Source organism: Falco rusticolus, chromosome 3 (assembly GCF_015220075.1).
Source record: "Falco rusticolus isolate bFalRus1 chromosome 3, bFalRus1.pri, whole genome shotgun sequence".
NCBI classification, from domain to species: domain Eukaryota; kingdom Metazoa; phylum Chordata; class Aves; order Falconiformes; family Falconidae; genus Falco; species Falco rusticolus.
The window spans coordinates 107,712,137-107,725,701 of NC_051189.1; the positions used below are offsets into that span (position 1 = coordinate 107,712,137).

Below are 13,565 nucleotides of genomic sequence, written 5' to 3' on the forward strand. Positions count from 1 at the left end.
GTAAGGAAAGTGTGATGTATCTTTTAAATATCAGTTTGATTCTAAAGTAATGATGCCTTGGCGTTCATCCAATACAGCCCCTGCTGGGTTCTAAGCAGCTGAAAACACTGCTTATGTGAGGGCAGGGGCTGGCAGATGAATTGAGCTCAGCTGTATCATACACTATTATCACTTCTTTCTGCTCTGTTGATTGCTTTCAATTTTAAGGCACTCAAGACTCTGGCAACTGTGTAGTCCCAACAGGTTCTTAGTATTAGGCAAGGAAAACACATGGCTTTCTTAATGCACGAACTTAACCTTAGTCCTCCTACACACCCAAATGCGTACAGAAGCACTTACCAGATTTTGTATTGAATTGAGGTCTTAAAAATTAGGAGAATGTTCTCCCTTCAGTCTGTACTTTCTTGACAGTTAGCAATTTTGTCACCGAAAAATGCAGAAGGAAAAGCTACTCTTTTTGTTGTTGTTGTTGTTGTTGTTGTTGTTGTTGTTTGGTTTTTTGGGTTTTTTTGGGTTTTTTTGTAGGACCTCCATACCCTACTTTTGGTCTTTGCTGCCACAACCTTTTGACTCGGCAACAATAGCTGTCTAATGACCAGTGTGACTTTCAAAGCTGTTTGTAAAACTGCACCATGTATTTCCACCCAGCAGTGGGTGTTAGGCAACTAAACGCCTTGGTTTGAAAATTTGAAAACTGAAAATTGGTGAGTGTTTCAAAGCAAAGTGATGCTGATGCCAACGTGAGCCACTGCACTCAAGGGAAAGAAATGAACGCAACAGGGATCTGCCTACTTGCCTTCACAAAGAAGGAAGGATCCCCATGTGTTGTGCTCCGTGGAGGAGTAAATTGGTTGGTAAAAGCAGTACTCGTTGTCTAGAATAAAATCACTGGCATTAGAGAGTAAAATGAATGTTTAAAGAAACAGCTGTGGTCTTTGAGAACTCATGGTTCACCTAGTACCGTGGGAGACAGCGCAAGGTTCTTCCTTAATGAGGTTGTTGGCTTATGGCCATTTTTGTGTGGAAATTGAACATCTGATGGTGTTAACTTCTCCAAGTCATGGCTGAACATGCGTGCTGACGACCACCGGTGTGGTATGAGGGTCGTTTTTCTTTGAGGGGCTGGAGATGGCTGAAGGGCTCAATGCTGCTGAATCTGCTACTTTCAGGATACGCTTGTACTATGAATGTTGGCGGTGCTGGTTTTTGTCTTCAGTCCAAGGATTACTGTGGGCTATAGCATGGTGTTCTGACAGTATGGGAATAGATTGTACAAAAAGGGATTTCATGTGTAAATAACAAGCTGAAGAGCGCATCCTGAAAGCCTCAGATAAAAAAAAAGGCTATGAAGATGTCATTTATGTTGCCATAGCGTGAGAGCAGCATCTGTTTTAAAAGCAAAGGGGTAGAAATGAATAGTAGCTCTTATCAGGAGAGCAAATTAATCCTGAGAACCCCTTTCCTCCTCAGTATGTAGCACTTGCACTGTATTTGCTCCTTGGTGTCATTCCCTCCCTGTTTCTTCCCCTTTCTCCCATGCTGCTGAACTGATATAAATTAATTCAAACAGGCTGATACTTGGATTGCCTTCTGCATCCCTGACTTGGGTTTCTTCTTCCCAGTGCATTCAGGAGCAGGGAAGTGTTTTTTATCTGTGCAGCCTTGTTAAAGAATGTATCTTTTGCATTGGTGATTTAAAGCACCGATGATTCATTCTGGACTTGCATACGCTATTCAGGCTCTTCAGTGCAGCCTGACTCAGGTTGTTCCAACAAGGGCCAGTGTTCTTGGAGTTTAAATAAAAGCAAACCCCCAACCCCAAACTATTCCACATGAATAAGCATGTGGATTATTTAATTCCTCTTTACATCCCTAATCTGTAACCTCTTCCTCCTTCCCTCCCCCAACTAAAAACCCGAGGGCATTTGATCTCGACTTGAGAGCTGAACTCTTTTCCCAGCTTCTAAAATAATATGAAATATGGAAATATATGGCTTTTCTGTTTTCCAGCTGAAAAATAGAAGAATGTAAAGAACAGTAAGGTCAGAACAAGAATATATATATGTACACAGGCACATGAATTAAATGTTATGTTTTAATTCTGTGACTTAAGTGTTTTAATTTCAGAGAAACGTTATGATTTCTGAAATGCACTTTAAGAATGAATTCAATTTATTGTGATTCCTGTTCCAGTATAGGTGGCTGGCTGCTTTCCAAATGTAGAAGAATGCAGAATCCTTGCTCCAAGGATTTGTACCTTGTTTCAAATCTTCCCACCCATTTCTATTTTTCACGTTGCAGTTTTGCTTGGAGGCTGCAACCATGATCAATGTCTCTGCTCCTTCCTTTCTTCTTTTGCTGTGCACTGCACATGTGCACGGTGGGAGACACAGCTGCTGATCAGAGACCTCAATCTTGTAATTTCTTACTATTTGCTTTTTCCACATTATGGGTGGGAACTGAGACACAGAAGTTTTTTACATTTGTTTCTTTTTCCCCTTTAAGGTCATGTAGAAAGTCTTCTGCAACTGGCAGCAGATATGTCATAGTCTGATTGCTTCATCTTCAAATCTTCTTTTTGCTAGTTTTGTAAAATGAGATTATGACCAGGTTTAAGTTGAAGGTAGCCTTTTAAAAAAATGTTAACATTTTATTTTCTTGAACCTAACTGGTGGTCCTGGTGGACAGCAGGTTGACTGTGAGCCAGTAAAGGGCCTTTGCAGCAGAGAAGATGGGCAGCGCCTGAGGCTGCGTCAGGAAGGGCATCACCAGCAGTGGGACAGCGCTAATCCTGCCCCTGCTGAGGACACATCTGAAGGGCAGCATCCAGCTCTAGTGCACCTCAGAACAAGGTATTGGGTCTGGCTGAGCCCCACAGCACCCTCAAAGTGCTGTGCCTGTGCTGGCAGCAGGAAGGGGGTGACAAGGCGCCGGCGTGTGCTTGCACAGCACCCAGGCTGCCCCTCCAACCTCCCCCCTGCAGTAGGCTGGGGGTGGGGGGGGCAAGGTCTTGGGAGGGGACACAGCCAGGACAGCTGACCTAAAGTGACCAGCGGGATATCCCACGCCATATGACGCCTGCTCAGATAGAAAAGCTAAGAGAAAGGAGGAGGAAGGGGGGGCATTCGTTATTTATGGCGTTTGTCTCACAGAGCAAGTGCTATGCACGCTGAAGCCCTGCTTCCCGGGAAGGGGCTGAACATCACCACTAATGGGAAGTAGAGAAGAGCATCTTCTGTTTTCCTTCGCTTCTGCGCATGTGACTTTTGCTATTGCTTCATTAAACTCCCTGTATCTTGACCCACAAGGGGTTTTTTTCCATCTTATTTTCTACCCCACTGTTCTGCTGAGGAGGGGAGTGATGGAGCGACTTGGTGGGCACCTGGTGTCCAGCCAAGGTCAACCCACCACAATAAGGGAGACTTGGACACCCTGGAGCAAGTCTAGCAAAGGACCTTGCAGATGGTTAAGGGACAAAAGCATCTGGCATACAAGGGGAAGCTGAGAGAGCTGTTTAACCTCAAGAAGAGAAGGCTTGGGGAAATCTTATCAATGTGTATCAGTCCCTGATGGGTAGAGTAAAGAAGACTGAGTCAGACTCTTCTCAACAGTGCTTGTGACATGACAAGGGGCAATAGGTACAAATTGAAATAAAGGAAATTCCATTCAAACATAAAACCCCCTTTTTTACTCGGAGGGTGGTAAACCACAGCCTGCCTAGAGATGTGCAGTCTTCATGCTTGGAGATAACTAAAACCTGACTGAACAAGGCCCTTAGCAACTTGCTTTAGCTGCCTTTGAGCAGGGTGGTTGGACTAGAGTGTCTCCAGAGGTCCGTTGCAATGTCAGCTATCTTGCAAATGGATTCACTGCTTGTTCTGTAGCTTTTCTGATACTTGCATCATCCTCTTTAATGACAGACTAAGGCAGTTTCTCGTCTACCTTTAAAGACAAATTTGGTTTTCCAAGTTGGAACACAATCTCTCCTTCATTTCTAACATCTTTTCTTTAGAAGAACCAGTTCAATTTGCCTTTCTTTCTTAGGTGAAATAACATCAGTTTGATGATAAACAGTGAAATAGTTTTTCTTCTTAATGCCAACCCAGGAACTTAACACCCAAGTATCAGTTCACTCTGTGTCAGTAGTGAAGTCTCTAATAGTTGGAATGGTGCTATTGCAAAGATCTCAAAGCAAAATTTAGATGTGTGGCTTAAATTGTTTCAGATAATTAGTTCTGCAGAGCCTTTTGTGAGTGCTGTACCATCGCAGGCTCTTCACAGGCTCTGCTGACATAATGCACTATAAACCCATCTATTTCTGCTGAGGCAGAGACAGTGAGCACAGATTGTTGCAGGCGGTATGGATAGATACGTTACCTCAAAAGACATAAAGACTCTTTCCTCCCTTCTCACCCATCAGCTTGTTTCCAAATTTATATGCATATCCCACTGCTTTGGATTCAGTTTATAGCTCTTTTCTCCGCGATCATATGGTGCACCTTTTGCAGATGATGTTGACAGGGGTTTCTGTTCGCTCTGCTGAACAATCAGCTGAAACATCGGTGTCTGACCTGCATTAGGAATTGCAAATTACTTTTTCCACACTAACACCCATAAAATTGCAGTGCTTATCTGCCTCTATTTGCTGCTAATTACTGGAGGAGTTTTATGTAAATCTTACTGTAAGTTAATTGTTCACAGTTTCCAACCCTTTAATATCCTATTCACTGGAATTTAACAGATAATTGCATACATATCTTTCAGGGCTAGCAAAGTTGGTCTTTACCTTTTCAAAAAAATGTGTTTGGGGCAGGGCTGTGTCCTTATCTGGTTTTTAAGGTGATGGGCCTGAACTTTGTCTCCTGCCTTATAAACTGTGCATCAGCTGGTAGCAGACGGCTTGGGATTCTTTCACAAAACCATCTGTGGTAATTGTCATCCTCACTATAAATTACAGCAATGTATATGTGTGTATTTCCTAATGAGATGACAGATTTAAAATTGGAACATTAAGTGCACGCGATGCAGCTTAGCTGTCTCTTCCCCCACAACTCCCCTCTTGACTGATACAGTGGCTACTTTGAAGTTTACAAGATGACTGACATTGAGAAATTTGAGATTTTCATCTTTTTTAATAACATTTGAATCCTTCTATTTGTTGTAGGTAGGAACTTTGATCTTGGTGTCATATGCAGGAGTGGTTTCCATAGGGGAAAATTTTCAGGGAGGATCTGCAAGTCTTTAGTTGTTGCTTACTTTTGCTGCCCTGGGAACTCAGTGTGCAGCTAGATTAGTTTTGAATTAGCATTAGAATTAGAATTACTGCTGCTAATTAGCTATAGATAAAGCTTCTCCCCACCCCTCCTGTGTCCTGCTTGTTTTTCTCCTCTGCATCTTAGATCTTGTCCTTTTGATTTTGGGATGGGTTTTGTTTGGGGTTTTTTTGGTGGGGGGGATTTGTTGGTTTTCGTTGGGTTTTTTTTAACAACTAAGTAATTTGGGACAGAGGGCTACTACTTACTTGATTCCTTTTCAGTGGTTGACCTTTGGGTTTTTCAACAATATGCAACCTAGCATTAATTGTATGGCAGAGTTCTTCATCTAGTAGTTCTTACTGTAAATGCATTTACACAAACACATCTTCTGCAGGAAATGGCTGATATACGTGCCTGTTCTGCTAACACACGCACATAAAATATAGGCTGCAATTTTTCTCAGAGGGTAATTTGTTTTCAGTTCTTTGGGACTGCTTACCTGAGTGAAATTATTAATGCATTTTTGTTTTTTCAGGTTCAGGTCCTTACAGGGCAATTTGGAAAAATAGCTTGTACGGGAGAGAATACATTACCTTCAGGCTTTTTGCAAAAGCTTAAAATGTTTTTCTATTCTTTTTGCACAGTCCAGGAACAGCCTCCTGGTGGAAGCTGGGAACGTGGAAAGAATAGGCTTGTGGCTGCTGCCAGATCGGAGCCAGCGGAGTGGCCTCTGCCAGCAGTTTGCACAACGTCGGCTGGCTGTTATCTGTGTTTTTTAGGAAGGCTTTGCAACATCTGGGAACAATTCCCTGACTGGCTGCTGGGAATATGCCTATTGCTGGGAATATTTCCTATTGGCTGGCAGTGATGTCATAGCCTTGTGTGAGCTTTCCCTTTTTTTTTTTTTTCTTTTTTCTTCTCTATTATCTGGGTGCCAACAGATAATACTTGTCCTGTTTGTATGTAAGCTTTTTAGACGCTGCATTTGCAATTGCAATTAACATTGTTGGGTAGAACCATTTAGTCTTCTACCACACAAGGCAACACAGGAGCTTTCGGAATTGTTAAATGATCTTCAGCAAAGTGCATTGGTGCCTTTTGGCACAGAACTGAAGCAGGGAATGAAAATCCGCAGATGCAGATGCTTGGTTGATTTTTTTCTGTATCAAATGAACTGATTTCAGGACCTGTTTCTTTTCTCCACAGATTATATATATACACTCATTCATCTGTTGATAGATGGAATTATTGCACAGGAGAAAATAAGAGAGCTGTGCATGAAATCTGACCCAAAGGGAAGAGGGTATTACCACAATATTGTGTCTGAAATCTGACCCAAAGCGAAAAGGGTATTAGCACAATATAGTATCTTCTTCCGTAATGTTTAGAGCTTATAAAGAAGGGAGGTGGGAGCACCGAAAAGATTCCTAACCTTTAATGTACCGGGATGAGTTATTAGGGAAGGACCCGAGTCCTAGTATAAGAAAATTAAATTCCTCTGAGGGGTTGGAGTGCTAGACCTTTATGAGAAAGAGGTGGGGAAGAAGCAAACGTGTTAACGTGAAGGATGGGGGACTTGAAGAAAAAAAATAATGAAAGAATGTGCTGAATGAGGAAGCTTCAGAGCTCTACAATCTTACGGTCTTCTCTTTGCTAAAGTAACGTTGGGTGGTTCTAGTCTGATACGTTCAAGGATTCTTAGATTTATTTCACATTTGAATCGAAAGATGCTGTCCTGTTTCTAACTGTAATCAGCACCAGGTGGGGAAAGGAGCCTGTAAGGAAGCCTTACCTCCTTAGTCGTGGGGCTGGAGTGCTCGCTAGCATTTGCAGAAGCGTGGGGACGCTAGGTCTCCACTTCACTCTAAAAAAAACTAAAAAAAGGGGGTTTTAGGTTTTTTTTTCACTAAAAAAAGTACCTGTTTTTAGCTGGGGTGAGGAATGTGTAAACTCACAGAAAAAGTGACCAACCTGCTGAAAAAATCTGGAAGGGCGAGACAGGGAAATAGGATTCTAGGATTGCAGATCCTTTATTTCCTTCCCATTCTGAGTGCACATGTTCTCCACGAGGCAGGTAATCCTGTGTTTGGAGTACTTGCTGTGAAACGTCATTGCGTGAAACTGAATGTGCTTCACAGCTAGCCTGCTATACTGTGCCATAAACAAACACCTGAGATGCTTAACAGAATCTGGGAGTAATCTGAGATCGTATATTTCATGAAGATACAATATGTTCTTTCAATGACAGAAAGCGGAAGATGATAAAATCACAGATACAAGTTGGCAATTTTATTTTGAAACCCAGTCTGTATCTTTCTGTCTCTGAGCACTAAAGGTCACCCTTTACCTGGCAGCCACAGATTTCTTAAAATTGTTCCTTTCAGCCTGTAACAGCTTCTGATTTCCAGGCTATATAAGCTTGATCCTGTATTCTCTGAGTAGTTATGGTCCGTGGTTGGAGCAAACCCCAAACAAATGTACTGTAGTTTTCAGCAGGAAAAAAAGGGAAGGCCTAATCTACCCAGCACAGACAATTCTCCTTGCTAAAATAAACATCACGTTCCTGTTAGGCTTTTGCAGGCTTTCTAGCAATGTGGAGTCCTGTTGCCTTTGACAGAATTCCTGGTGGAATAAAGGGCCTCATCTATAAGTCCTTTTGTGCAATTGGTCCTCAGGGAGCAGCCATCGTGTGGATAATGGGCCACGTCTCTGAAGCTTTGGCTTGGGATTTGAGATGTCTGTGGCTTTATAGGAAATAATTACTTTCAACTTGTAGATGAATGTGGCTGTTCTGAAGTTGCTGTCAGAAATACAAATGGCTCTTTTGGGGTATTTCTTTAGTTCCTGTTATCAATCCCTCACCTCTCCCTGAGCTGAGTGAAATACCAAGAGCTGCTGCTGCTCTCAGTAACGCTGAGAATTTAAATATTGTCGTTTTCATGCTGGTAGACGAATAAATATTTTGCCAGGTGAGAATATGAGAGCAGAGTGTACCCATGTTTGCTCTTTCCCCTTCCCAGACAGGTTCTTGTTCTCTGGTGTCTTCAGCCATGGATGTTGCACAGACCAGTTCCTTGAGCTGGTGTAATGCCTGAGCTGGAGATGTCTGCTGAGTGCTATGAAGGGCAGTCCTTGCTGTAATTAAGTGAAAAGCAGAAGCAAATGTGATGGAGAGGAGAAAAAGGGAAATTGAGCTATAGAGAGGTGAAGCAATTGATCCAATGACTCACTGAAGACTGGTAGCAATAATGGGAAGAAAATGAGCTCTCCTGGCACTGGAAGCATTCACTGGCCTGGTGTCACTGTTTGGCTCTGGCTGGGGTGCTGGTGTTTTGAGCCACTCACAGAATCATTTAGGTGGGAAAAGATCTTGGAGATCACAAAGTCCAACCATTAACCCCAGTACTGCCAAGCCCACCTCTAAACCATGTCCCTGAGCGCCGCATCCATGTGGTTTTTAGACACCTCCAGGGATGGTGACTCCACCACCTCCCTGGGCAGCCTGTGCCAAGGCTTCATCACCCTTTCAGCAAAGACATTTTTCCTCTTATCCCATCTAACCCCTGCCCCCCCAGGCACAACTTGAGGCTGTTTCCTCTTGTCCTGTTGCTCATTATCTGGGAGAAGAGACCTACCCTCATTTGCTTGCATTTGAGAGCTCAGCCATCTTCCTGCTAATTGCTCTTCCATCACTTGGATTTGCTTACAACATGCAGAAGGAGCTGGTGTGTAGTTGGCTTTTGTGCAGGTACTAGGACTTGAGATGGGGAGTGTTGCTGAAGTGGGCAGTGTTGACGCAGACGGAGAACTGAACACTTCATTTTTGCAAGTGAGTTCCAAGATAACGGTTTTTTAGCAGATGCCTAGCAGTGCCTGGGTAGCCTTCTCTAGCACGGAAGGAAAGAGGTGCTTTTTGTCAGCAGGAGTAGGCTGCGTGTTTTGGTAGCCCAGCGTAGAGTAGCCAACTTGCACAGCACGCCGTTGCATGTACAGTTATGGATTGGAAGTGGCTGTGTGGGAATCGCTGGGGATATCTGAAGAACATGAGATCCTTAGCTAACCTGCCAGGGATGATACGCTTTCTCCACTTCCTGGAAAAGATTTAGTAGCGAGTGTGACGGTAGGATCTCAGCTGAAAAAACAAACAGCGTTCAGTAGGATGGAATGAACTGAATCAACAGTTGCAATTAGTTCCACACTTCTTTATTAACTTCCTCCATGTGCGCCACACGGAAGACATCCCCGTTTCACATGGAAATGCAGTCCTTTGGGGTGGGACTTTACAGCCCGCAGGCACGCTCTCGAGCAGCACACAGTACCAACACAGTGCAAATAAAGAAGTGGATTAAAATGCTAACTGCCAGTGAAAACTGCAGCGAAAGCCTGATGGGTGAAATATAATTATCAGGGCTGGCTTCTGGCCAGGAGGCTGGGGTTAACGCTGCTTTTCTCCCAGAAGCACAGTGAGAAGTCTATAATGCAGCAGTCCAGTAGAGCATTGTCTTCTCCATTCAAAGTGATATAAGATTGGAGCGTTCTATTCCTACCGTAGCTTGTCAATGGAAAGGACACAATTTATCTTAAAGCTGATAAAATGCTTAATGATTTACAGAGTGTTCCTCGTCATTGGAAGAAATGAGGAACTCCTAGCTGGCATGGCAAAGCAGGGAGCAGCGATTCTGTATGCCCACACATGGAGCCAGGGCACTGACATGTGAATTCTGTCAACAAGCGTACACCCCCCTAGAATTCTTCCTCTTAGGCAGTCACAGCCAAACCTTCATCAAATCAAGGTGTTATGTGAGGTGTCTGGAAAGAAGTGGGGCTGCTAACTCACTACAGCTCCCCCTGACCCCGGTATTCCATACCTGTCCAATCCTTTGGAAAATCAGCTAGACAGCGCGGCCTTCATCTCGCTGCATGTGCCATCTTCTCCTCCAGTTTTTCTTTTCTAGCACAACCAATGTTTTTATAATGCTCTTTTGGGGTGTTTTTGTTAATTTGGTCTGCAGCCATCCATTTGTGGTTTTTAGTGCTCATGAGCATAGAGATCTGTAAGTCAAGAATAAAAGCTTTGATGAAGGGCGGGCGCTCCATTTGTAACCAGACAGAGGTCTGGACAATCTGTGTCTGAAGAACATAATTGCTTCAAGTTCTTTCACTTAAATCCCTGAAATCAGGTCCTCTTGCAGGAGCTCCCAGGTCCTGCTTCTCATAAGAGTAAGATCACATGAGGCAACATATTTAAACTGTTAGGCTATTGGGTTCGTTTGTTTATTTGTTTATTATTATTCCTCAGGGGCAAGATTTCACCCCAGAGGATGTGTCTGAATTACAATAAATGTACTTTGGGTGGAAACGCCTCAGCCAGGCTGCGAGTAGCAGATCTTAATAGGGAAGGTGAACATGAGAAGTTCTGCACTGGCCACTGCATCATCACGGCTGTTGTGCTTATGAGTTACTACTTGAAATCTGAAAGACCTTCATCTAGTATTAACAAGCTGCTTGGAAACAGGAGATATTGCTACTATTTTTTCTCAAATTGGCATGTATCTCCAGTTCACTATGTCTGGTAGTGAACTGGTTGAGGTTTAAAGCAGTCTATTTCCTGAATGCAGCTGAAAGATGAGCGTGGGTAATTTCTGCAGCTCTCTTCCCTTTATAATGGTAATGGCATAGTCTGAGGCTGTTTGTGACTCTGATCCCACTGAAGGCCAAGAAGAAGTGGGGACCCAGTGCTTTATCCTTCAGGAAATCACAGCCCAGGGGCAACATTCACAAAGGACTTGCTTTGCTGCAGTGAATTTTGCTTCTGCTCAGCAGCGCTCCCGAGATGATCAGTTTGGTGGGTTTGCCTTCATAATGGGTTCTGCATCGCCAAGACTTCTTCCTCCAGAGCAGGGAAATACTAAAGAACAAATATCCTGAAATATGGAAAGGATTTGTCTTGTTGGCTCATCTCTCTTTTCGCATCAAGCTCATCTTTGAGACAGGTGTTGCTCAGCAGAAAGGCTTGAAGGAGGAACATGTTTTCCTGTTTTCAGGTAACTCAGGCCAGGTGCTTGTTTGCTTAGTTTGATATAATTTAGGATGTGAAGGGTGAGGGGATGTATAGGTCTTGCCTGCACCCAGTTTCTTCTTTATCCTTTTGTTCTTTTTTTTCCTTTCATTCTTTTTCCTTCTTTTTATCCCTTGGTTTGATTTTTGTTAGTGAAAGCACTTGCACAGAGGATCCTCAGGGGATGAGCCAGACTCAGAGACATTCTTGCATCCCCATCATGCCAACAGGCTTTCTAAACATCGCCCATTAACTTCCCTACCTGAAAGAAAGAAACCTTAATTATCAAGTTATTAGGAAAGCTCATGTTATTTTTCCCTTCAGTGTTTCCTCTGTTGCTCTTGCTTTGGTGATAAGAGTTTGAATAACGCAGCTGACTCCATGGGGTGCTGGAGAACTGTTTTGTCTTCAGGCAGTTCCTTTTTGACAGTCTATGTGTGTTTGCCTTCTCATATTTATGATACAGGCTCTTAGGAGTAACATGCTGCATCCTGAATGCCAGTCCCCTCCTCTCCTTCTCCATCCGCTTCTTTAGCATCTGTCTGATGATTATATTAGAATTAGCCCTTGATAAATTAACCAGTTATAGTGGAATCTCTTATATAGGGCTAGTTCTTCTACAGCTAAAAATAGAGGGAAGCTGAGACCTTGTTGCCTCTTTAAGGTGCTCTGAAAGGTAATAATCTCTATATATAATCTATATTTGAGCATTTATTTAATTAAAGACCTTATAACTATGTTGTTAAAAGGGACACAGTAAAGTGATTAGGTGGCTTAGGGGATTGGTAATAGGATATAAACCTTTTCACCTCTAGGTCACTATAGTCTAACTTCTGTTGGTACTGGCCAGAGAGTGCTGTGTGTGGTCAGTGGGCTGTTGAAATACATGAGTCGGTTTTAGCTTCCTTTCTGGTTAGGCAGGTTTTTTTTTTTCCCCTTCTTGCAAAAACATTGCAAATACAGTAAGGGAAGCATGGAACTAGGTGAGGGTGTGCAAGATCTGAACTGACTTTCAAGGCTGCTCTCGACCTCCTGTGTGAGGCTGAGCAAGTGGAGTGGTGTCGGCAGTGCTGCCTCCCTGCCTTTTCCTTCATCTTGCTTGTCTGAAGTACCCACAGGCCTTGGGGGGGTTCATCCAGATCAGATGCCCAGCTTAACGGGAGGGTAATTTTATGTGGTCATTTAAAATACTAACCAAGTCTTTCAGTTGATGGGATTCTATTTTCATCTTGGGCAACAAAACCTCGCACCTTAGTCATCTGCCTTCCTGATTTGAGTAGTAGAGGACTGGAATCTCTTTCTCCACTGTTACGCTTTTTAATAAAAAATAACCACATAATCTAGCAGGTGAAGTTGAATTAGAACTGGAACCGCTAATTAGGAATCAAATGAAAAAGAATCTTGGATCAGCGCACGTTGTTTGTTTTTCTGTAGTGATGCTTTACCCAGTGTGTATGGTTCTTCTATCCTAGGATTTATATTGCATTTAGGCATGTTAATTATCTTAACTCGGTTGTGCAAAATTGGTAGTATCCTTCCTTTCTGGGTTAGGAAACTGAGGCAGAAGTGCCAATTTTCTTATAAAAGATTTACTGAATTAGTATTAGAGAAGAGACCCACTCTGGTTCCTGGGTGTAGACTTCAACCAAGAGCTTCTTCCAGCACTAAGATTTAAAAAAAAAATTAATGTGGAAAACCAGTTTCACCTAGGTGTACAGAAGGATTCTTTAACACAGAGCATCTCTGTCTTATTTATTATTATTTTTTTTTAATTCTTAATACAGAAAATTGATACCAGCCTGGTAGATAAGTGGACAGAATCAGATCATAGTTAAATGGTAGATCCTCTGTCAATCAGTATATTACAACGAGCTACAAACCAGGAGGGTGAGGGTGGGAAGAGAGACTCATTCTTCTTTCTCCTGTTTATCTGCTGATTAAAGATGTCACGCTAGGCATACTAAATGAAGATGGTCTTTCTGTCCTGAATTTATTGGAAGTAAAATTGAGTACAGTAAGCTTCTTGTGTGCCATGACTGTGCCTGTGATCCATTATCCAGGAGCATCCCTATTAATGATTGAGGATGTTAATGGGAAATAGAAATATGTGCTGGCATTAGTAAATGAAGAATTTACACCCTGCCTTGTAATGGGACTGGAATATATAATAATTCCCAAACTGTATGTAGATGCTTGTTGTTTGTACTGAGGGGACTGGGTGTTGCAGCCTGTCTTCAGTTACCTCTTCCCAC

The 13,565-nt window shown here is 42.8% G+C and overlaps 1 protein-coding gene across 3 annotated transcripts in view; it reads left to right on the plus strand.

Moving 5' to 3' along the window:
- DVL1 (dishevelled segment polarity protein 1) overlaps positions 1-13,565 on the plus strand; it is a 104,644-nt gene that overhangs the window by 39,440 nt on the left and 51,639 nt on the right. The window lies entirely within an intron of this gene.